Genomic DNA, 22,500 nt, shown 5'->3' on the forward strand with positions numbered 1-22,500 from the left:
CTACTCCTCTCCTCTTCCATCTGCTCTCCTTCTCCCCTCCCCTCTCCCCTCTCTCCTCCCCTCTGCTCACATTCTCCTCTCCTGTCCCCTCCCCTCCCCTCTGCTTTCATTTCCCTCTCCCCTCTCCTTCCCCTTCTCCAATCTGCTCTCCTTCTAAACCTCCCCTCCGCTTCTCCCCTCTGCTCTCCTTCTCCCCTCCCCTCTCCCCTCCCCTCTGTTCTCCCCTCCCCTCCCCTCCCCTCTTCTCCCCTCTTCTCCTCTCCTCTCCCCTCCCCTCTGCCCCTCTCCTCTCCTCTCCTCTCCTCTCCTCTCCTCTCCTCTCCTCTCCTCTCCTCTCCTCTCCTCTCCTCTCCTCTCCTCTCCTCTCCTTCTCCCCTCTGCACTCCCCTCTGCTCTCCTTCTTCTCTACTCTCCCCTACTCTACCCTCTGCTCTTCTCCTCCTCTACTCTTCTCTCCCTCCTTTCCAAAATCACCACAGCTTGACACCTGGATGTTGCATATAAACAAGATTACGTCTGAGAATCTTTGGGGGCCTAATGATAATCAATGAAAATCTTTTGTTATCCATAAAGCAAATTGCTTAATGCTAACAGATCGAGAGCGAGAGCGAGAGAGAGAGAGAGAGAGAGAGAGAGAGAGAGAGAGAGAGAGAGAGAGAGAGAGAGAGAGAGAGAGAGAGAGAGAGAGCGAGAGAGAGAGAGTACCTCGGCCTAAACATCAGAGTCACAGGTAACTTCCACAAAGCTGTGAACGATCTGAGAGACAAGACAAGAAGGGCATTCTATGCCATCAAAAGGGACATAAAATTCGACATACCAATTAGGATCTGGCTAAAAATACTGGAATCAGTTATAAAACCCATTGCCAATAATGGTTGTGAGGTCTGGGGTTCCGCTCACCAACCAATAATTCACAAAATGGGACAAACACCAAATTGGAAAGGGAAAGGGGGATACCTAATCAGTTGTACAACTGAATGCATTCAACTGTTGAGACTCTGCATCCAGAATTCTGCAAAAATATCCTCTGTGTACAACCTAAAACACCAAATAATGCATGCAGAGCAGAATAAGGCCGATACCCGCTAATTATCAAAATCCAGAAAAAAATTGTTAAATTCTACAACCACCTAAAAGGAAGCGATTCCCAAACCTTCCATAACAAAGCCATCACCTACAGAGAGATGAACCTGGAGAAGAGCCCCCTAAGCAAGCTGTTCCTGGGGCTCTGTTCACAACCACAAACAGACCCCACAGAGCCCCAGGACAGCAACACAATTAGACCCATACAAATCATGAGAAAACAAAAAGATAATTTCTTGACAAATTGGAAAATATTTACAAAAAAAATTGCAAACTAGAATGCTATTTGGCCCTAAACAGAGAGTACACAGTGGCAGAATACCTGACCACTGTAACTGACCCAAAATTAAGGAAATCTTTGACTATGTACAGACTCAGTGAGCATAGGTTTGCTATTGAGAAAGGCCACCGAAGGCAGACCTGGCTCTCAAGAGAAGACAGGCTATGTGCACACTGCCCACAAAATGAGGTGGGAAACTGAGCTGCACTTCCTAACCTGCCAAATGTATGACCATATTAGAGACACATATTTCCCTCAGATTACACAGACCCACAAAGAATTGGAAAACAAATCAATTTTTTTTTAACTCCCATATCTATTGGGTGAAATACCACATTTTGTCCTCACAGCAGCAAGATTTGTGACCTGTTGCCACAAGGGCAAGCAGTGATAAAACAAACACCATTTTAAGTATAACCCATATTTATGTTGATTTATTTTTCATTTTGTACTTTAACTATTTGCACATAATTACAACACTGTATATAGACATGATATGACATTTTGTATATTTTTTGTATTTTTATTATTCAGTCCCCTCCTGTACTCCCTGTTCACTCATGACTGCACGGCCCGGCACGACACCATCATTAAGTTGACCGATGACACAACAGTGGTAGGCCTGATCATCGACAACGACGAGACAGCCTATAGGGAGGAGGTCCGAGACCTGGCCGTGTGGTGCCAAGATAACAACCTCTCCCTCAACGTGATCAAGACAAAGGAGATGATTGTGGACTACAGGAAAAGGAGGACCGAGGACGCCCCCATTCTCATCGACGGGGCTGTAGTGGAGCAGGTTGAGAGCTTCAAGGTCCTTGGTATCCACATCACCAACAAACTAACGTGGTCCAAACACACTAAGACAGTCATGAAGAGGGCACGATAAAACCTATTCCCCCTCAGGAAACTGAAAATATTTGGCATGGGTCCTTAGATCCTCAAAAGGTTCTACAGCTGCACCATTGAGAGTATCCTGACTGGTTGCATCCCTGCCTGGTATGGCAACTGCTCAGCCTCCGACCGCAAGGCACTACAGAGGGTAGTGCGAACGGCCCAGTACATGACTGGGGCCAAGCTTTCTGCCATCCAGGACCTCTACACCAGGCGGTGTCAGAGGAAGGCCCTAAAAATTGTCAAAGACTCCAGCCACCCCAGTCATAGACTGTTCTCTCTGCTACCACATGGCAAGCGGTACTGGAGCGCCAAGTCTAGGTCCAAGAGACTTCTAAACAGCTTCTACCCCCAAGCCATAAGACTCCTGAACATCTAATCAAATGACTACCCAGACTATTTGCATTGCCCCCCCCCCCCCCCCCCCTTCACACCGCTGCTACTCTCTGTTGTTATCATCTATTCATAGTCACTTTAATAACTCTACCTACATGTACATATTACCTCAACTAACCGGTGCCCCCATTGACTATGTACCCGTATCCCCCTGTATATAGTCTCGCTATTGTTATTTTACTGCTGCTCTTTAATTACTTGTTACTTTTATTTCTTATTCTTATCCGTATTTTATTTTACATTTTTTAAACTGCATTGTTGGTTAGGGGCTCGTAAGTAAGTATTTCACTGTAAAGTCTATACCTGTTGTATTCGGCGCATGTGACTTATAAAATGTGATTTGATTTGATTTGATACACATTTCAATGATGCCATATTATAATCAAACTTTCAAATTCAACCTTTTAGTGTGAAGAACAAAATAAATACACCTTAGGCATGTTTTATAATATTTAAAAACATTTATTTGAAAATCCAAAGTTCATCATAAATATAAACGAAAACACTAACAATTGTGATTTTAGAAAACATGAACACTAAAAGGAACAGAGTGTGTGTGATGCTTACTTATGCTGTCTTAGTCCATGCATTTGTTCTAAACCACAAGCATGTGACGGTGCTCTTTGCAGACGGGTGTGTTGCACTGAGAACACCAGCAGCTGACTTCTCTATCCTTTGCGCTTGGGCAGAGCTGGCAACTCTTCCTCTTCTGGCCCTGGCTGCTCTGAGTGGTGGGCAGAGCTGGCAACTCTTCCTCTTCTGGCCCTGGCTGCTCTGAGTGGTGGGCAGAGCTGGCACCTCTCCTCTTCTGGCCCTGGCTGCTCTGAGTGGTGGGCAGAGCTGGCAACTCTTCCTCTTCACCCTGGCTGCTCTGAGTGGTGGGCAGAGCTGGCAACTCTTCCTCTTCTGGTCCTGGCTGCTCTGAGTGGTGGGCAGAGCTGGCACCTCTTCCTCTTCTGGCCCTGGTTGCTCTGAGTGGTGGGCAGAGCTGGCACCTCTCCTCTTCTGGCCCTGGCTGCTCTGAGGGGTGGGCAGAGCTGGCACCTCTTCCTCTTCTGGCCCTGGCTGCTCTGAGTGGTGGGCAGAGCTGGCACCTCTCCTCTTCTGGCCCTGGCTGCTCTGAGGGGTGGGCAGAGCTGGCACCTCTCCTCTTCTGGCCCTGGCTGCTCTGAGGGGTGGGCAGAGCTGGCACCTCTCCTCTTCTGGCCCTGGCTGCTCTGAGGGGTGGGCAGAGCTGGCACCTCTCCTCTTCTGACCCTGGCTGCTCTGAGTGGTGGGCAGAGCTGGCACCTCTCCTCTTCTGGCCCTGGCTGCTCTGAGGGGTGGGCAGAGCTGGCACCTCTTCCTCTTCTGGCCCTGGCTGCTCTGAGTGGTGGGCAGAGCTGGCACCTCTTCCTCTTCTGGCCCTGGCTGCTCTGAGTGGTGGGCAGAGCTGGCACCTCTCCTCTTCTGACCCTGGCTGCTCTGAGTGGTGGGCAGAGCTGGCACCTCTTCCTCTCTGGCCCTGGCTGCTCTGAGTGGTGGGCAGAGCTGGCACCTCTTCCTCTGCTGGCCCTGGCTGCTCTGAGTGGTGGGCAGAGCTGGCACCTCTTCCTCTGCTGGCCCTGGCTGCTCTGAGTGGTGGGCAGAGCTGGCACCTCTTCCTCTGCTGGCCCTGGCTGCTCTGAGTGGTGGGCAGAGCTGGCACCTCTTCCTCTTCTGACCCTGGCTGCTCTGAGTGGTGGGCAGAGCTGGCACCTCTCCTCTTCTGGCCCTGGCTGCTCTGAGTGGTGGGCAGAGCTGGCACCTCTCCTCTTCTGGCCCTGGCTGCTCTGAGTGGTTGTCACGAGCCTGACCTATTGTTCCTTTTTCTTTTATTTATTTAGTTGGTCAGGGCGTGAGTTGGGGTGGGTTGTTTTTGTGTGTTTTGTCTAGTCTATGGGGTGTTGTATGTGTATGGGGCAGAGTAGAGTATAGTTGTCTAGTTATGTCTATGGCTGCCTGGATTGGTTCTCAATCAGAGACAGCTGTCATTCATTGTCTCTGATTGGGAGCCATATTTAAGGCAGCCATAGGCAGTAGGCTTGTGTGGGTAGTTGTCTATGTATGTTCTATGTTGCATGTGTGCACTTAGTTCAGTTTAGCTTCACGATCGTTTGTTTTGTTCATTTTGTAAGTGGTTGTTTTTTCCTTCATTAAAGAAGATGTATTTTTCACGCGCTGCGCCTTGGTCCTCTCTCTCTCCCTTTGACGATCATGACAGAACTACCCACCAACCATGGATCAAGCAGCGTGAGCGGAACCAACAACAGCGGCAAAGTAACCAGGACTCGTGGACATGGGAGGATGTATTGGACGGCAAGGGTTGCTACACATGGGAGGAGATCCGAGCTGGAAGAGATCGCCTTCCATGGGAACAGCTGGAGGCGATTAGGAGAGCAGAGGCAACCGGAGAGAGGAACCGAAGTTATGAGGGTACGCGACTAGCAAGGAAGCCTGTGAGTAAACCCCAAAAATGTCTTGGGGGGGGGGCTAAGAGGTGGTGGGCCGAGGGCAGGTAGGAGACCTGCGCCCACTTCCCAGGCTAACCGTGGAGAGCGGAAGTACGGGCAGACACCGTGTTACGCAGTAGAGCGCACGGTGTCTCCTGTACGTGTGCATAGCCCGGTGCGGGTTATTCCACCTCCCCGCACTGGCAGGGCTAGATTGAGTATTGAGCCGGATGTCATGAAGCCGGTCCTACATATCTGGCCACCAGTGCGTCTCCTCGGGCCGGTTTACATGGCACCAGCCTTACGCATGGTGTCCCCGGTTCGCCTACATAGCCCGGTGCGGGTTATTCCACCTCCCCGCACTGGTCGGGCGACGGGGAGCATTCAACCAGGTAAGGTTGGGCAGGCTCAATGCTCAAGGGAGCCAGTACGCCTGCACGGTCCGGTATTTCCGGCGACACCTCCCCGCTCCAGGCCAGTACCACCAGTGCCTACACCACGCACCAGGCTTCCAGTGCGTCTCCAGAGTCCTGTTCCTCCTCCACGCACTCTCCCTATGGTGCGTGTCTCCAGCCCAGTACCACCAGTTCCGGCACCATGTACTAAGCCTCCTGTGCGTCTCCAGAGCCCTGTACGCACTGTTCCTTCTCCCCGTACTCGCCCTGATGTGCGTGCCCTCAGCCCGGTACCACCAGTGCCGGTACCACGCACCAGGCCTATAGTACGCCTTGAGAATCCAGTGTGCCCTGTTGTTGTTCCCCGCACTAGCCTGAAGGTGCATGTCCTTAGCCCGGTACCTCCAGTTCCGGCACCACGCACCAGGCCTACAGTGCGTCTCAGCCGGCCAGAGTCTGCCGTCTGCCCAGCGGCGCCTGAACTGCCCGTCTGCCCAACGGCGCCTGAACTGCCCGTCTGCCCAACGGCGCCTGAACTGCACGTCTGCCCAACGGCGCCTGAACTGCCCGTCTGCCCTACGCCGTCTGAACTGTCCGTCTGCCAAGTGCCGCATGAACTGCCCGTCTGTATTGAGCCTTCAAAGCCGCCCGTCTGCCATGAGCCTGCAAAGCCGCCCGTCTGCCATGAGCCTACAGAGCCGTCCGCCAGACAGGAGCCACTAGAGCCTTCCGCCAGACAGGAGCCGCTAGAGCCTTCCGCCAGACAGGATCAGCCAGAGCCTTCCGCCAGACCGGATCAGCCAGAGCCTTCCGCCAGACCGGATCAGCCAGAGCCTTCCGCCAGACCGGATCAGCCAGAGCCTTCCGCCAGACCGGATCAGCCAGAGCCTTCCGCCAGACCGGATCAGCCAGAGCCGTCAGCGAGCCATGACCAGCCAGAGCCGTCAGCGAGCCATGACCAGCCAGAGCCGTCAGCGAGCCATGACCAGCCAGAGCCGTCAGCGAGCCATGACCAGCCAGAGCCGTCAGCGAGCCATGACCAGCCAGAGCCGTCATCCAGCCATGACCAGCCAGAGCCGTCATCCAGCCAGGATCCGCCAGAGCCAGCCAGCCAGGATCCGCCAGAGCGGATCCGCAGAGCTGGCACCTCTCCTCTTCTGGCCCTGGCTGCTCTGAGTGGTGGTGGCATGGCTCTCTTTCATCACCCCACATCTTTCCATTGCCTCAGTTCTTCTGTGGAGATGGGAGAACCTTCCAGAAGGACAACCATCTCTGCAGCACTCCACCAATCAGGCCTTTATGGTAGAGTGGCCAGACAGAAGTCACTCCTCAGTAAAAGGACGGAATGCCAAGCATCATGTCTGGAGGAAAGCTGCTCATCCACTGTGACGCAGTCGCTGGGGATGAACCTTCCTCTACAGTTTGCTAGGGAAAGGTCCCACACATACTGGAAGGCTGCCAGGTGATCCGTTGCCTCTCTGGAGACTCTGGTCCTCTTGTCATCAAGCCTCAGGTAGCGACGGATATCCTCATATCTTACGACCGACATGGTGGCCTCATACATTGGATTCTGCAGTGGATCCAAAAATAGCTCCGGTGTGGAGACATCCCACCTTTTCTCCACGCCGGTGAGGAGGGTTAAACCAATAAAGGCCTTTAGTTCCTCTTTGTTGACCTCTCTCCACTCTGTCCCTTTTGTTCCCTCTTTGTTGACCTTTCTCCACTCTCTCTCTTTTGTCCCTCTTTGTTGACCTCTCTCCACTCTGTCCCTTTTGTTCCTCTTTGTTGACCTCTCTCCACTCTGTCCCTTTTGCTGTTGCTCTTCTCCGTCCTTCTAAATGTGTGCACTTTAGGACCTCCTCAATGATGTTGTCACTAATGAACAGCTCCCAGGCATCTTTTAGTGACACAACTGTTGACCCCGGCACAGGCCCTGGGCAGCTCCTCAGGCTGTTATGGCTTCTGGTCCTGCCTTTAGTGGGTGGGGGGGTGTTCACTCCAGTAAGACCCTTTTTACTCAGTCTATTTGACTGATTTTAACTCCTCCATATCTGCAGAATCATCTAGGACAGCTGGACTACCAGGGGCACCCACAACTCCAACTTGACCCCCAGGCACATAGTCTGTGTCATCTGAATTGGATACCTCAGATTCTAAGTCAGAGGCACCAATGGCTTCCTCATGCAGCATCTGTAAAACCATGTTGGTTGTATATCTGGCAGCATTCTAATGAGCCCCCTTACGAAGCGTCTTTTACTCAATGAGTTACAAAGGAGAAATGAAAACGGTGACTAATGAACATTCCCCCAAAAATATATTTAATACATATTTTATTAATTACATTGATGTTATTGTTGTAGCAAAAAGAAAGGTTAGTTTGACGAGTGCAATGCAGTGAACTCCATAGGAAATACATACGGGTCATATTTGACCCACATATGTAAAAAACTTGAGGAAGTGATGCAAAAACGATTTTTTCTTAACAAATAAGAAATTAAACAACAAAACTAGGATGTTAGAACATAAAAGACACATTATTTATGTTTATATATTAAATATTTAATAATATAATTAAAAAATAATAAATATATCTTAAATATTTCATATTTAAGCAATTCCTGGAATATTAGATGAGGGGATCAATACAGCGAAAAAACATTAGGCCGAGTCATTTTGACCAGCATCGGCATCCTAGGGTTAAATTGTTGTCCTAAGACGGACTGAGCATGTGCAAACAGCAAACCCAGAGCATGTTGGTGGGCGGAGTTAAAAGGCTCTGCCCCCTGAAAACATCTTGGAAAAACGTCAGGCTCATGCATGGTTGGCCAAGCTGGCAAAAGCTGCGTGCATGCATGTGTGTGTGTGTGTGTGTGTCTCTGAGTCTATGTGGGTGTGTGCATGCTTGTGTGTGGGTGTGTGTGTCTCTGAGTCTATGTGTGTGTGTATGTGGGTGTGTGTGTGTGTGTGTGTGTGTCTCTGAGTCTATGTGTGTGTGTATGTGGGTGTGTGCATGCTTGTGTGTGGGTGTGTTCTCATTCAAAAAGAGCATGTGTCGCTAAACTTGAACCTGTCCATTCATGGCGTCATCTATAGATCTGCCCCCTGGTCTCTAGGCCCATTCAACCCTATCAGTGCTGTCCTCTATCTATATCACCAACCCCCTGGAGTCTCTCCACAGTGACCGACCAGGAAGACTCTCCCCTATACTGCCTGTGTCCCTAATGGCACCCTATGGGCCCTGTTCAAATGTGGTGCACTACACCTGGAATAACCTGCATATTAAATTCCCCTTCCTCTTTTATCGTCTGGGAGTGTCAGGAGCAGATAAGGGGACAGTCCCATTGTGGCAAACACAACATGTGTCCCAAAGAATAACAGGAGGGAGCTAATTGAAGAGGAGGATCATGGGAGATATGAGTAGAGCCGTCACTGCTGGTGCCACGAGAGATAAGGTGCACCTTTCACTCGTCCCTGATCACGCACACACAAACATGCACACACACACATATTAGTGGGTGTGTACATTGTAGTGGGTGTACCTAAGGTCTGTAATGCATATAGTAATCTGATGCCATTTGGTGGAACAGTAATTAATTGGGCACTGGGATCCATGGGAAAGAGAGAGAGAGAGAGAGAGAGAGAGAGAGAGAGAGAGAGAGAGAGAGAGAGAGAGAGAGAGAGAGAGAGACAGACAGACAGACAGACAGACAGAGAGTTAGAGAGAGAAAGGGAGAGCGAGAGAGAAAGGGAGAGAGCGAGAGAGTTAGAGAGAGAGGGAGACAGAATGAAAAAGGGATGGAGGTAGGGAAGCACTCCGTTGGACCCTACAGACGATGATAAAGCGATGCCATTAGGAGATGGAATGTGGAGGATCCTCTATAAGCCATTACCATCACCACACTACAGGCAACTCAGCTGTTAAGCTACTGTCTCTCTGCTCTGCTCTCTGGCTTTAGACAGAGAAACAAGACACTATCTTTTCTGGACCCTTATTCCCGCAGTTAGATAGCAAGCACCTTTCGCTTCATTGGGCTCTGAGACAGAAGTGTCCACTGTTGAGACAGAAGTGTCCGCTGCTGAGACAGAAGTGTCCGCTGCTGAGACAGAAGTGTCCGCTGCTGAGACAGAAGTGTCCGCTGTTGAGACAGAAGTGTCCGCTGCTGAGACAGAAGTGTCCACTGTTGAGACAGAAGTGTCCGCTGCCGAGACAGAAGTGTCCGCTGCCGAGACAGAAGTGTCCACTGAGACAGAAGTGTCCGCTGTTGAGACAGAAGTGTCCACTGAGACAGAAGTGTCCGCTGTTGAGACAGAAGTGTCCGCTGCCGAGACAGAAGTGTCCACTGAGACAGAAGTGTCCGCTGTTGAGACAGAAGTGTCTCCTGCTGAGACAGAAGTGTCCACTGAGACAGAAGTGTCCGCTGCCGAGACAGAAGTGTCCACTGAGACAGAAGTGTCCGCTGTTGAGACAGAAGTGTCTCCTGCTGAGACAGAAGTGTCCACTGAGACAGAAGTGTCTCCTGCTGAGACAGAAGTGTCCACTGAGACAGAAGTGTCCGCTGTTGAGACAGAAGTGTCTCCTGCTGAGACAGAAGTGTCCACTGAGACAGAAGTGTCCGCTGCCGAGACAGAAGTGTCCACTGAGACAGAAGTGTCCGCTGCTGAGACAGAAGTGTCCACTGAGACAGAAGTGTCCGCTGCCGAGACAGAAGTGTCCACTGAGACAGAAGTGTCCGCTGCTGAGACAGAAGTGTCCGCTGTTGAGACAGAAGTGTCCGCTGCTGAGACAGAAGTGTCCACTGAGACAGAAGTGTGCTGTTGAGACAGAAGTGTCTCCTGCTGAGACAGAAGTGTCCACTGAGACAGAAGTGTCCACTGAGACAGAAGTGTTCAAAACGTTCAGATTTCATTACATTTGATGGCTTTCAACAAACATCTTTGTGACATTTCATGTTTACGATGATTTTTTAAATGTTATTTATCTACCTTCCCCAGGGACTACAGTTAAAAACAAGCCAGCTGGCTAAATCTGTCACTTTTATAGACATTTTAAATTAAATCAAATCAAAGTTTATTTGTCACATGCGCCGAATACAATAGGTGTAGACCTTACAGTGAAATGCTTACGTACAGGCTTTAACCAATAGTGCAAAACAAGCTATTAGGTGAACAATAGGTAAGTAAAGAAATAAAACAACAGTAAAAAGACAGGCTATATACAGTAGCGAGGCTATAAAAAGTAGTGAGGCTACATACAGACACCGGTTAGTCAGGCTGATCGAGGTAGTATGTACATGTAGATATGGTTAAAGTGGCTATGCATATATGACGAACAGAGAGTAGCAGCTGCGTAAAAAGAGGGGTTGGGGGGGTTGGTGGGGTACACAATGCAAATAGTCCAGGTAGCCATTTGATTACCTGTTCGGGAGTCTTATGGCTTGGGGGTAAAAACTGTTGAGAAGTCTTTTTGTCCTAGACTTGGCAATCCGGTACCGCTTGCCATGCGGTAGTAAAGAGAACAGTCTATGACTGGGGTGGCTGGGGTCATTGACAATTTTTAGGGTCTTCCTCTGACACAGCCTGGTGTAGAGGTCCTGGATGGCAGGCAGTTTAGCCCCAGTGATGTACTGGGCCGTACGCACTACCCTCTGTAGTGCCTTGCGGTCAGAGGACGAGCAATTGCTGTACCAGGCAGTGATGCAACCAGTCAGGATGCTCTCGATGTTGCAGCTGTAGAACCTTTTGAGGATCTCAGGACCCATGCCAAATCTTTTCAGTCTCCTGAGGGGGAATAGGCTTTGTCGTGCCCTCTTCACAACTGTCATGGTGTGTTTGGACCATTATAGTTTGTTGTTGATGTGGACGCCAAAGAACTTGAAGCTCTCAACCTGCTCCAGCTTGATTCATATGCATTGTCCCTATCAAATACATTCAATAAATTAAATTAAATCAAATGATATTGTATAGCCATTATTATATGGTCGAAGTAAGGGTATAACCTGTGTACTTTCCATATACTTAGCATGGTTGCTGGTCGGAAACATAGTAAATATTACTATTACTGGTCTTTCTGTATTCCAAGAACCATTAGACTTAATCTAATGGAAGGGACACTTAATTCAGTGCCCTTGGAGATGTGTTAAAACATATTAACCAGATGATGGAACACAAACGATCAAAATAACAGTGAGGCATAGATCTGCATCTCAAATGGCACCCTATTCCTTATATAGCGCACTACGTTTGACCAGGGCTTATAGGGCTCTGGTCAACATAGGGTGCCATTTGGAACACATCCATAGGCATAAAATAAACTGCAGGGAGGGATATCCGCTGCTGAAAAATAACCCTAGCAACGTACAAAAATGTAGCCCGATGCACAGTCAAAATATTGTTTTAATATCTATGCTAATGATGCTTTTAAATCTCTGTGTGGATTATTTTATGGAGTATCAACTACCAACTACTGAGCTAGGCATACTAAAATCAGTCTGCTGCTGTTCTCTCCAATATATTTCTCCTGCTTCTATACTAAGCAATTAAGTCTTTGACTTCTTTAGGAAGAGAATGAGAGCCTTTACACTAATAATAGATCATATTGTAATAGTCATTGGATCACAAGACGGCACACTGTGTGTGTGTCATAATAAACGTTGTTTATTGAGCTGGAACTGAGATACTGACATACCAATCTGCCTCAGAGCAATGGTTATAAAAATTGTGTGTTTATAAAAATGGTGTGTTTATAAAAATGGTGTGTTTATAAAAATGGTGAGCTTATGAAAGTGGTGTGTTTATAAAAATGGTGTGTTTATAAAAATGGTGAGTTTATGAAAATGGTGTGTTTATGAAAATGGTGTGTTTATGAAAATGGTGAGTTTATGAAAATGGTGTGTTTATGAAAATGGTGTGTTTATAAAAATGGTGAGTTTATGAAAATGGTGTGTTTATAAAAATGGTGAGTTTATGAAAATGGTGTGTTTATAAAAATGGTGAGTTTATAAAAATAGTGTGTTTATAAAAATGGTGTGGTCATAAAAATGCTGTGTTCAGGGAGTAGCTCTGTTTTGTACTGTCAAAACTGTTATTATATGTAGAAGCCAGACAACATAGTTTAAGTTAAGCCTTTAAAATAGACAGATCCATATACAACGCATTCGGAAAGTATTCAACCTCCACTACTTCCACATTTTGTTACGATAGAGCCTTATGCTAAATTTGATTTAAAAAGAAAATCCTCATCGATCTATACACAATACCAAATAATGACATCACAATACCCCATAATGACATCACAATACCCCCTAAAAACAGGTTTTTAGAAATGTTTGAAAATGTATTAAATATTATAAACAGATATACCTTATTTACATAAGTATTCAGACCCTTTGCTTTGAGACTCAAAATTGAGCTCAGGTGCATCCTGTTTCCATTGATCATCCTTGAGATGTTTCTACAACTTGTTTGGAGTCCACCTGTGGTAAATTCATGATTTGGAAAGGCACACAGTGCATGTCAGAGCAAAAACCAAGCCATGAGGTTGAAGGATTTGTCCGCAGAGTTCCGAGACGGGATTGCGTTGAGGCACAGATCTGGGGAAGGGTAGCAAAATAATTCTGCAGCATTGAAGGTCCCCAAGAACACAGTGGCCTCCATCATTCATAAATGGATGAAGTTTGGAACAACCAAGACCCTTTCTAGAGATGTCCGTCTGGTCAAACTGAGCAATCGGGGGAGAAGGGCCTTGGTAAGGGAGGTGACCAAAAACCTGATGGTCACTCTGACAGAGCTCTAGATTTCCTCTGTGGAGATGGGAGAACCTTCCAGAAGGACAACCATCTCCGCAGCACTCCACCAATCAGGCCTTTATGGTAGAGTGGCCAGACGGAAGCCCCTCCTCAGTAAAAGGCACATGACAGCCTGCTTGGAGTTTGCCAAAAGGCACCTAAAGGACTCAGACAATGAGTAAGAAGATTCTCTGGTCTGATGAAACCAAGATTGAACTATTTGGCCTGAATGCCAAGAGTCACGTCATTTCCCTCATTATGTGTTGTATATTTAGCCCTCTGTTTCCCCCATGTCTTTGTGCGTGATTGTTTATTTGTTAGGTCGGTACGTTTCCGGCTGGTTTATTCCCGGGTGCTGTTTTACCCGTGTTTAGTGGCAACCGTTATTTGGTTCGCACATTGGGTTTGTTACTTTGTGTTATTGCTTTTATTAAAGTGCGTTGTTCACTTATCTCTGCTCTCCTGCTCCTGACTTCAAGCACCAGCTACACCCACCACCTGACAATAAGGGTCAGTCTTTCTTCACACGTACGGTACCAGTCAAAAGTTTGGACACACCTGTACTCAATCAATGACTTTTCTTAATTTTTTACTATTTTCTACATTGTAGAATAATAGTGAAGACATCAACACTATGAAATAACACATTTGGAATCATATAGTAACCAAAAAAGTGTTAAACAAATCAAAATATATTTTATATTTGAGATTCTTCAGACAGCAGGAGCGGTAGAGATACTCTGAATGATCGGCTATGAAAAGCCAACTGACATTTACTCCTGAAATGCTGACCTGTTGCACCCTCGACAACCACTGTGATTATTATTATTTGACCCTGCTGGTCATCTATGAACATTTGAACATCTTGGCTATGTTCTGTTATAATCTCCACCCGGCACAGCCAGAAGAGGACTGGCCACCCCTCATAGCCTGGTACCTCTCTAAGTTTCTTCCTAGGTTCTGGCCTTTCTAGGGAGTTTCTCTTAGCCACCTTGCTTCTACACCTGCATTGCTTGCTGTTTGGGGTTTTAGGCTGGGTTTCTGTACAGCACTTTGCGATATCAGCTGATGTAAGAAGGGCTGTATAAATACATTTGATTTGATTTGATTCAAAGTAGCTACCCTTTGCCTTGATGACAGCTTTGCATACTTTGGCTAAACCAGTTATAATTTTAAAAGTTAAATATACAACAGCAGTAATAAGAAACAACAGCGTGATGACAGTATAATGACAATAATATAAAGTAATAATAATAAAGAAAATGAAAACAATTAAAGATTAAATATGGCATGTTTGATATTACATTCCAATTGCAGACGTTTCCTCACAGTAGGAACTACTGGACCCCGTGTTGTCACAGAACTGGAACTACTGGACCCCGTGTTGTCACAGAACTGGAACTACTGGACCCCGTGTTGTCACAGAACTGAGATCTCAAAGCACACTACAAATATAATCAGTTGAAACATCTGGTTTGTGACAAATATGAGACGTCCATTTAGTTTTTTGAATAGTGGTGCTTACAGCGTACCCCATGTGGATGCTGATGGGACAAACCGTTTCTTCAAAATGTTCATAAAAGTTTTATTGTCACATACACTGGATAGCTGCACTAAAAAAAATTGTTTGACAGGGTCAGCCATAGTAGTACGGCGCCCCGGAGAAAATTAGGGTTAAGTGCCTTGCTCAAGAGCACATTGACAGATTGTTCACCTTGTCGGCTCAGGTATTGGAACCAGCAACCTTTGGGTTACTTTGGAGCTGTACGCTAGCTGGGACAAATTCTCTTCTCATTATAAACACACAGAGAACACCACCCCTTTCCCTTTCCCTTTCCAGGTGGCACCCTATTCACTATATAGAGCCCCATAGGGCTCTGGTCAAAAGTAGTGCACTATAAAGGGAAGATTTTGCCTGTGACTCTAGCCGCATTCGATGTGCTTTAGGCCTCTAATGCTTTATTTCAGAGGACCTGGGTCCTCCATTCACCAGCAGACTACTATTGTCTGAGTACAAAGACACAAACTCAAACACAGTGGTGGAAAAAGTACTCAATTGTCATACTTGAGTAAAAGTAAAGATACCTTAATAAAAAATGACTCAAGTCAAAGTGAAAGTCACCCAGTAAAATAGTACTTGAGTAAAAGTCTAAAAGTATTTGGTTTAAAATATACTTAAATATCAAAAGTAAATGTAATTGCTAAAATATACTTAAGTATCAAAAGTAAAGGTATAAATCATTTCAAATTCCTTATATTAAGCAAACCAGACGGCACCATGTTCATGTTTTTTATTTATTTATGGATAGCCAGGGACATGCTTCAACACTCAGACATCATTTACAAGGATGCACTTGTGTTTAGTGAGTCTGTCAGATCAGAGGCAGTAGAGACACCAGGGATGTTCTCTTGATAAGTGTGTGATTGGACCATCTTCCTGTCCTGCTAAGCAATCAAAATGTAACTAGTACTTTTGGGTGTCAGCAAAAAGGAGTAAAAAGTACATGATTTTCTTTAGGAATGTAGTCAAGTAAAAGTGGTCAAAAATATGAATAGTAAAGTACAGATATTCCCCCAAAATACTTAGGTAAAAATACTTTAAAGTACTATTTTAGTACTTTACACCACTGCTCAAACCCATGGGTGCATCCCAAATGACATCCTATTCCCAATATAGTACACTGCTTTTGACCAGGGCCCATAGGGACTAGGGTACTATTTGGGAAGCCATATCTTAATGCTTCCCTCATGTCCATGAGAGTGCTTCATCAATTCCTCTAAAAAATCATTTCCTCTAAAAAAACATGAATTGGCTCCAGATCTCTAACACTGGCCTATGTACATGTAATACATGTTTAACTGTTATGCTATAACAATGATGTATAATTTCTTGTTTCCACCCATTCAAAAAGATGTCTGAGACAACAATGAACATATGGAGCCATCTTACTCTCGCCTCATACAAAAAGCTGCATAGTATACAATCACATGTGACTGTTATTGCACCCCGTGGAAAGAGCATGGCGTCCCTCATAAATGCCACCTGCTGTGATGAATGGGCCTATAAGAGAACAATAGGAGGTGGAAACACACTTTACAGTCAGCAGAGATTCATCTAGAAACATTAAACTGAAGAGAGACGGAAAGGCTGTCTGTTCATTGGGTAAAAGCATCCCAGTTGGATACATGTCTTATGGGTTGGTTTGATTTGTACTTTCAGATCATTGTTTTTTACATACAGTATATGTAAAGGTTGTACAGTATACACAGTGCAGCAAAGAGGAATTGGACGTTTATGAATGCGCAGGGCGTAGTGTATACAGTACAATGCCTTCAGAAAGTATTCACACCCTTTGACTTTTTCCACATTTTGTTGTTTTACAACCTGAATTTAAAATGGATTAAATTGAGATTTTGTGCCACTGATCTACACCCAATACCCCATAATGTCAAAGTCCAATTATGTTTTTAGAAATGTTTACAAATTAATAAAATATGTAAAGCTGAAATGTATTGAGTCAATAAGTATTCAACCCCTTTGTTATGGCAAGCCTAAATAATTTCAGGAGTAAAAATGTGCTTAACAAGTCACATAATAAGTTGCATGGACTCACTCTGTGTGCAATAATAGTGTTTAACATGATTTGAAAATGACTACCCCATCTCTGTACCGCACATATGTAATTATCTGTAAGGTTCCTCAGTTGATCAGTGAATTTCAAGCACAGTTTCAACCACAAAGACCAGGGACGTTTTTCAATGGTTCGCAAAGAAGGGCACCTATTGGTAGATGGGTAAAAAAAAGAAAAGCAGAGATTGAAGTGAAGTTATTAATTACACTCTGGATTGCTTATCAACACACCCAGTCACTACAAAGATAAAGGTGCCTTTCCTAACTTCGTTGCCGGAGAGGAAGGAAACCACTCAGGCATTTCACCATGAGGCCAATGGTGATTTTAAAACAGTTACAGAGTTTAATTGCTGTGATAGGAGAAAACTGAGGATGGATCAACACCATTGTTGTTACTCTACAATACTAACATAAATGACAGAGTGAAAATAAGGAAGCCTGTACAGATTTTTTTTTAAATTCTAAAATGTGCATCCTGTTTGCAATAAGGCACTAAAGTAATACTGAAGAAAAATGTGGCAAAGAAATTAACTTTATGTCCTGAATACCAAGCGTTATGTTTGGGGCAAATCCAACACAACACATTACTGAGTACCACTCTTTACGTTTCTAAGCATGGTGGTGACTGCATCATGTTATAGCTATGCTTGACATCAGCAAGGTCTAGGGAGGGTTTTGGATAAAAAATAAACGGAATAGAGCAAAGCACAGGCAACATTTTTGAGGAAAACTTGGTTTCTTTATGCTTTCCAACAGACACTGGGAGACAAATTCACCTTTCAGTAAGACAACCTAAAACACAAGGGAAAATATACACTGGAGTTGCTTACTAAGATGACATTGAATGTTCCTGACTGGCCTAGTTACTGTTTTGACTTAAATCAGCTTGAAAATCTATGACAAGGCATGACAGATATTTAAGATTTTTTTTACAGAATAATGGGAAAATATTGTAAAATCCACGTGGTCAAAGATCTTAGCAACTCAAATGTAATCGCCGCAAAAGGTGATTCTAACATGTATTGACTAAGGGGGTTGAATACTTATCTAATCAATATATATTAGTGTTTTATGTTCCATACATTACACATTTTTTAAATAATTTTTCTTCCACTTTTGAAATGAAACAGTATTTTGTGTAAATCGTTGACTAAAAAATGACAGTTAAATCCATTTGAATCTCACTTTGTAACACAACTAAATGTGGATAAAGTTAAGGGGTATCAATACTTTCTGAAGGCATTGTATACTGTATGTGTCACATATGAGTATGTTGCATAGGTCAGGGTTTGAATGGGCATCAGAACTCCTTTAGGTTATGAAGATACCCTTAAATCTAACTGGTTGTTGATACTGACGGTTGAATGGGCATCAGAACTCCTTTAGGTTATGAAGATACCCTTAAATCTAACTGGTTGTTGATACTGACAGTTGCACAACACATTCATTCTCATTTGAAAGTTGTTTGTTTTGGGATGGTTACAGAAATCAATGTTTGTGATGGATGGCTGGGAAACTTGAAGCTTGTGTTACTGCCTGTCTGCCGCACATGATTCATACTGTACACTGTACCGACTAACAGGCTGCTGGAGGTCTGGTGGCAGGCAGCTGTTTAAAAAAAATCCACATCCAAAAACAAACCCCTTCAGCCTTCCTTAAAGACTAACATTGCCCACTTTGTATTGATGATAAAAGGCTAAATTTAAAAAAAAAATCGCTGCCCAATGTGTACTGTACCCCTGAAGCAGAATACCTGACGCCATTTTGAAAAGTCTTCACAAAACACTTCTTACGAAAAAACGTAAGAAGTTTCTTAAGGGGAAAAATAAGAAGTTCTTAAGTTTGTTGTAAGTGCAATTCCTCAAAATGTTCTTAGGAATTCATAGTTTTCTTAGGAACTTAGTAAATATCTTTCCTAAGAACTTAAATATCTTGTTATATGGCATTGACATTAGTGACGTGCTTGAAACCAATAAATAAGCCTAAGTGACAGGGATGATAAGATTTATACCACTTTAATAAAGTGATGATATTTCCATTTTATTATATTTAATTATCTGCTTTATGTCTCAAGAAAAGAAAAAAAATATACAGAATTTTATTTTTTTATTTTTCACACATTGTAGCCATCAGACTAGCGATATCAAAAACAAAATGGATAACCAAGGAACGCGCAATAAAACTTCAGCAACCAAGAGCTTGAAGTGACGGTGGAGGAAATAGCAGCCAGGAAAAGGTTGCTGTTGGGGAGACTCGATAACTGCGGGGTCACTGCAGAGACCACTGGGTGAGATTCGCCAAGTCTGTCTCTGCCGTCAGGGCTATGGCAAGGGACAGTGACGCCGTAAAAAAAAGTGTTCCGACATGAAGTCGACTGTTAAGAAGATGGGAGCTGAGAGAAGCAAGGAGTTGAAGAAGACTGGAGGGGGGTATCGACCAATCATGTGGACCAGCTGGAGGAGAAAGTGTTGTCCATGATAGGAGAGACGGTGGTAGAGGGACTGCACGACCGGTAAGTTAGCTATCTAGCTAGCTAGCTATTTAGCACTTCTAGAATATAGTAATATGTTGTTAATTACTAGCTAGCTAGATACTACTCATGTAATTAGTTTTCTTGCTGTATTTAAATGTCCGGTAGCGAACTGTGTCCGTGGCAGTGGCACAAGAAAACGTTCATGGTTATGAAAGTATCCATTCGTCAAAAGACACGAGTTTAGCTGTCCTAAAGTTAAGTACATTTCCAAGAAGAAACCCTGAAACATTATTTTCAAGAATCCCATTTCTTAACGTTTTTCTTAGGAAGAAACGTAGGAAGAAACATAAGAACATGTCCAATAACGTTATTGAGGAATAGCAACTTTGCTTAATTAACTTTCTTCATACGTCTATAGTTAAGGGGAAAATGGCAGTTAAGAAGAATTGTCTTGTTAAGAGGGTTTTGTGTGTCTGGACCCTGGTTTTTGTAGTCACTCTCAAGATTGGAGATCTGGCACCAACTAATACCATGCAACATTGAACGACAGGGACAAAGGCAAGTAAACTAACAGCATACACAAACAGTGGTGACAAACAAACATGTTTTTTTCAGTGAATATGAAAAGTGACAGGTGACCTTAGGAAAAACAAAGTGCAGCTCTGTTGGAAAAATCTGAAAAGTTCTCCATTACTAATTAGTTTCTGCCTGGTAGGACCGATGTGGATGTGTGGATACACTCCAGGAAATACTCTTTTATTCAGACGCATCTGGAATTTGATGGATGTTGAGCGATTGCTGGATTCCTTTTACTGTACGCCGCGTGGTAGAATTTACAGAGAGATACAGTACAATCCAGGAACATCTCAACATGACAGAATGTAAATCACTACTCTACTGAAGCAGCTGGTTTAAGTAGTGTAAAAAAAAACAGGAAGAGACAGGTTTGATGGGGGAACAAGACCAGTAGAAACTTCGTCTTAGGAAGAAGAAACTACAGGAAACCGTGTAACCCCTAGATCTGGGTTCAAATAGTATTATACGTATTTTTATCAAATAATTGTGGGTTTTGAATTGAGCGTGCCTGGAGTGCCAGATGGGCAGAACATTAACTTTTAGGAAGATTCCATGGAGCAATTAAGTGCAACTGACCTACTTAAAAGAATAGAAATACCAACGAATCGGGGTCTGGGAACAACACTAAACAGGTGATGTATCAGACTGGAGTTTGTTTGGTACGTTGAGACAGTGAGATTCAGAGCTCACTCCATAGTATCTCTATCAAAGCACAATGCAGCCATGCTAGTCTCTTTGCATTCGCCTCGTTGACAACCCATTTGACCTCTCCCAGCTTGTTAGTGATACACAGAGACACTCGTCTACAGGGACACAGGACAGGGAGCAGATTGACTTTGATGTAGATGGATAGAGAAAGAGCTCTGTGTCTGTCTCTCTGTGTGTGTCTGTCTGTCTGGCTATGTGTCTAGCTGTGTGTCTGCCTGCCTGGCTGTCATCAAGTTTGCAGACGACACTACAGCAGTAGGCCTGATTACCAACAACGACGAGACGGCCTACAGGGAGGAGGTGAGGACCTTCGGAGTGTGGTGTCAGGAAAATAACCTCTCACTCAACATCAACAAAACAAAGGAAATGATCATGGACTTCAGGAAACAGCAGAGGGAGCACCCCCCCTATCCACATCGATGGGACAGTAGTGGAGAAGGTAGAAAGTTTTAAGTTCCTCAGCGTACACATCACAGACAATCTGAAATGGTCCACCCACACAGACAGTGTAGTGAAGAAGGCGCAACAGAGCCTCTTCAACCTCAGGAGGCTGATGAAATGTGGCTTGTCATCTAAAACACTCACAAACTTTTATAGATGCACAATCGAGAGCATCCTGTCGGGATCACCGCCTGGTACGGCAATTGCATCGCCCTCAACCACAAGGTTCTCCAGAGGGTAGTACGGTTTGCACAACGCATCACCAGGGAAAACTACCTGCCCTCCAGGACACCTACTGCACCCGATGTCACAGGAAAGCCAAAAAGATCATCAAGGACAACAACCACCTGAGCCCCACTGCCTGTTCACACCGCTATCATCCAGAAGGCGAGGTCAGTGCAGGTGCATCAAAGCAGGGACCGAGAGACTGAAAAACAGCTTCTATCTCAAGGCCATCAGACTGTTAAACAGCCATCACTAACATATGGAGGCTGCTGCCAACATACGGACTCAAATCTCTGGCCGCTTCAATAAACGTACTTAATAAAGGTATCACTAGTCACTTTAAATAACGCCACTTTTAATAATGTTTACACAGCGGTATCACTAGTCATTTTAAATAATGCCACTTTTAATAATGTTTACATATCCTACATTACTCATGTATATACTGTATTCTACACCATCTACTGCATCTGCCTATGCCATCGCTCTTCCATATATTTCCATGTACATATTCTTATTCATTCCTTTACATTTGTGTGTATTTGTGTGTGTAAGGTAGTTGTTGTGAATTTGTTAGATTACTTGTTAGATTTTACTGCGTAGTAAACTGCGCTACACTCGCATTAACATCTGCTAACCATGTGTATGTGACCAATACAATTTGATTTGAGTTGATTTGTCTCTCCCTCCATCCATCCGTCCGTCTGCCTGTCTGTTTCTGTGTGTGTCTGTGGGTTTACTGTGGCATATCTTAAACAGAGTACCCTCTCCTCCTGTTGTGACTTCCTACTCCTTCTCAGTGCTCAGAACTCAACAAGCAAGGAAACGTTCATGGTGCACACTATATCAGTGTTCCTCAACCCTGCTCCTGATGAGCCACAGAATTGCAGGGTTTTGTTCCACCTCAGCAGTGCAACACCTGATTGAAGATCTGTTGATTATTTGAATTAGGTGTGATGGCACTAAGCTGAGACTAAACATGGAAAAGCAAGGCTATGTCAAGAAAAGGCACTAGCTGTCAAATCCTTCCTACCTCGGTTCTTTGCTTCCTCAATAAATCCTCTCAAAGGGATCTTGGATCAACTCTTCCAATGCACTTTGAGAGGTAATTGAGGAAACAGTATGATTTTTCAGACACAGCCC

At 44.8% G+C, this 22,500-nt stretch overlaps 1 protein-coding gene across 2 annotated transcripts in view; it reads right to left on the reverse strand.

Annotated features, from left to right (window-relative positions):
- LOC139555242 (CUB and sushi domain-containing protein 3-like) overlaps positions 1 to 22,500 on the reverse strand; it is a 773,621-nt gene that overhangs the window by 275,920 nt on the left and 475,201 nt on the right. The gene's annotated exons all lie outside the window — the stretch shown is intronic.

Source organism: Salvelinus alpinus, chromosome 26 (assembly GCF_045679555.1).
Source record: "Salvelinus alpinus chromosome 26, SLU_Salpinus.1, whole genome shotgun sequence".
NCBI lineage: Eukaryota > Metazoa > Chordata > Actinopteri > Salmoniformes > Salmonidae > Salvelinus > Salvelinus alpinus.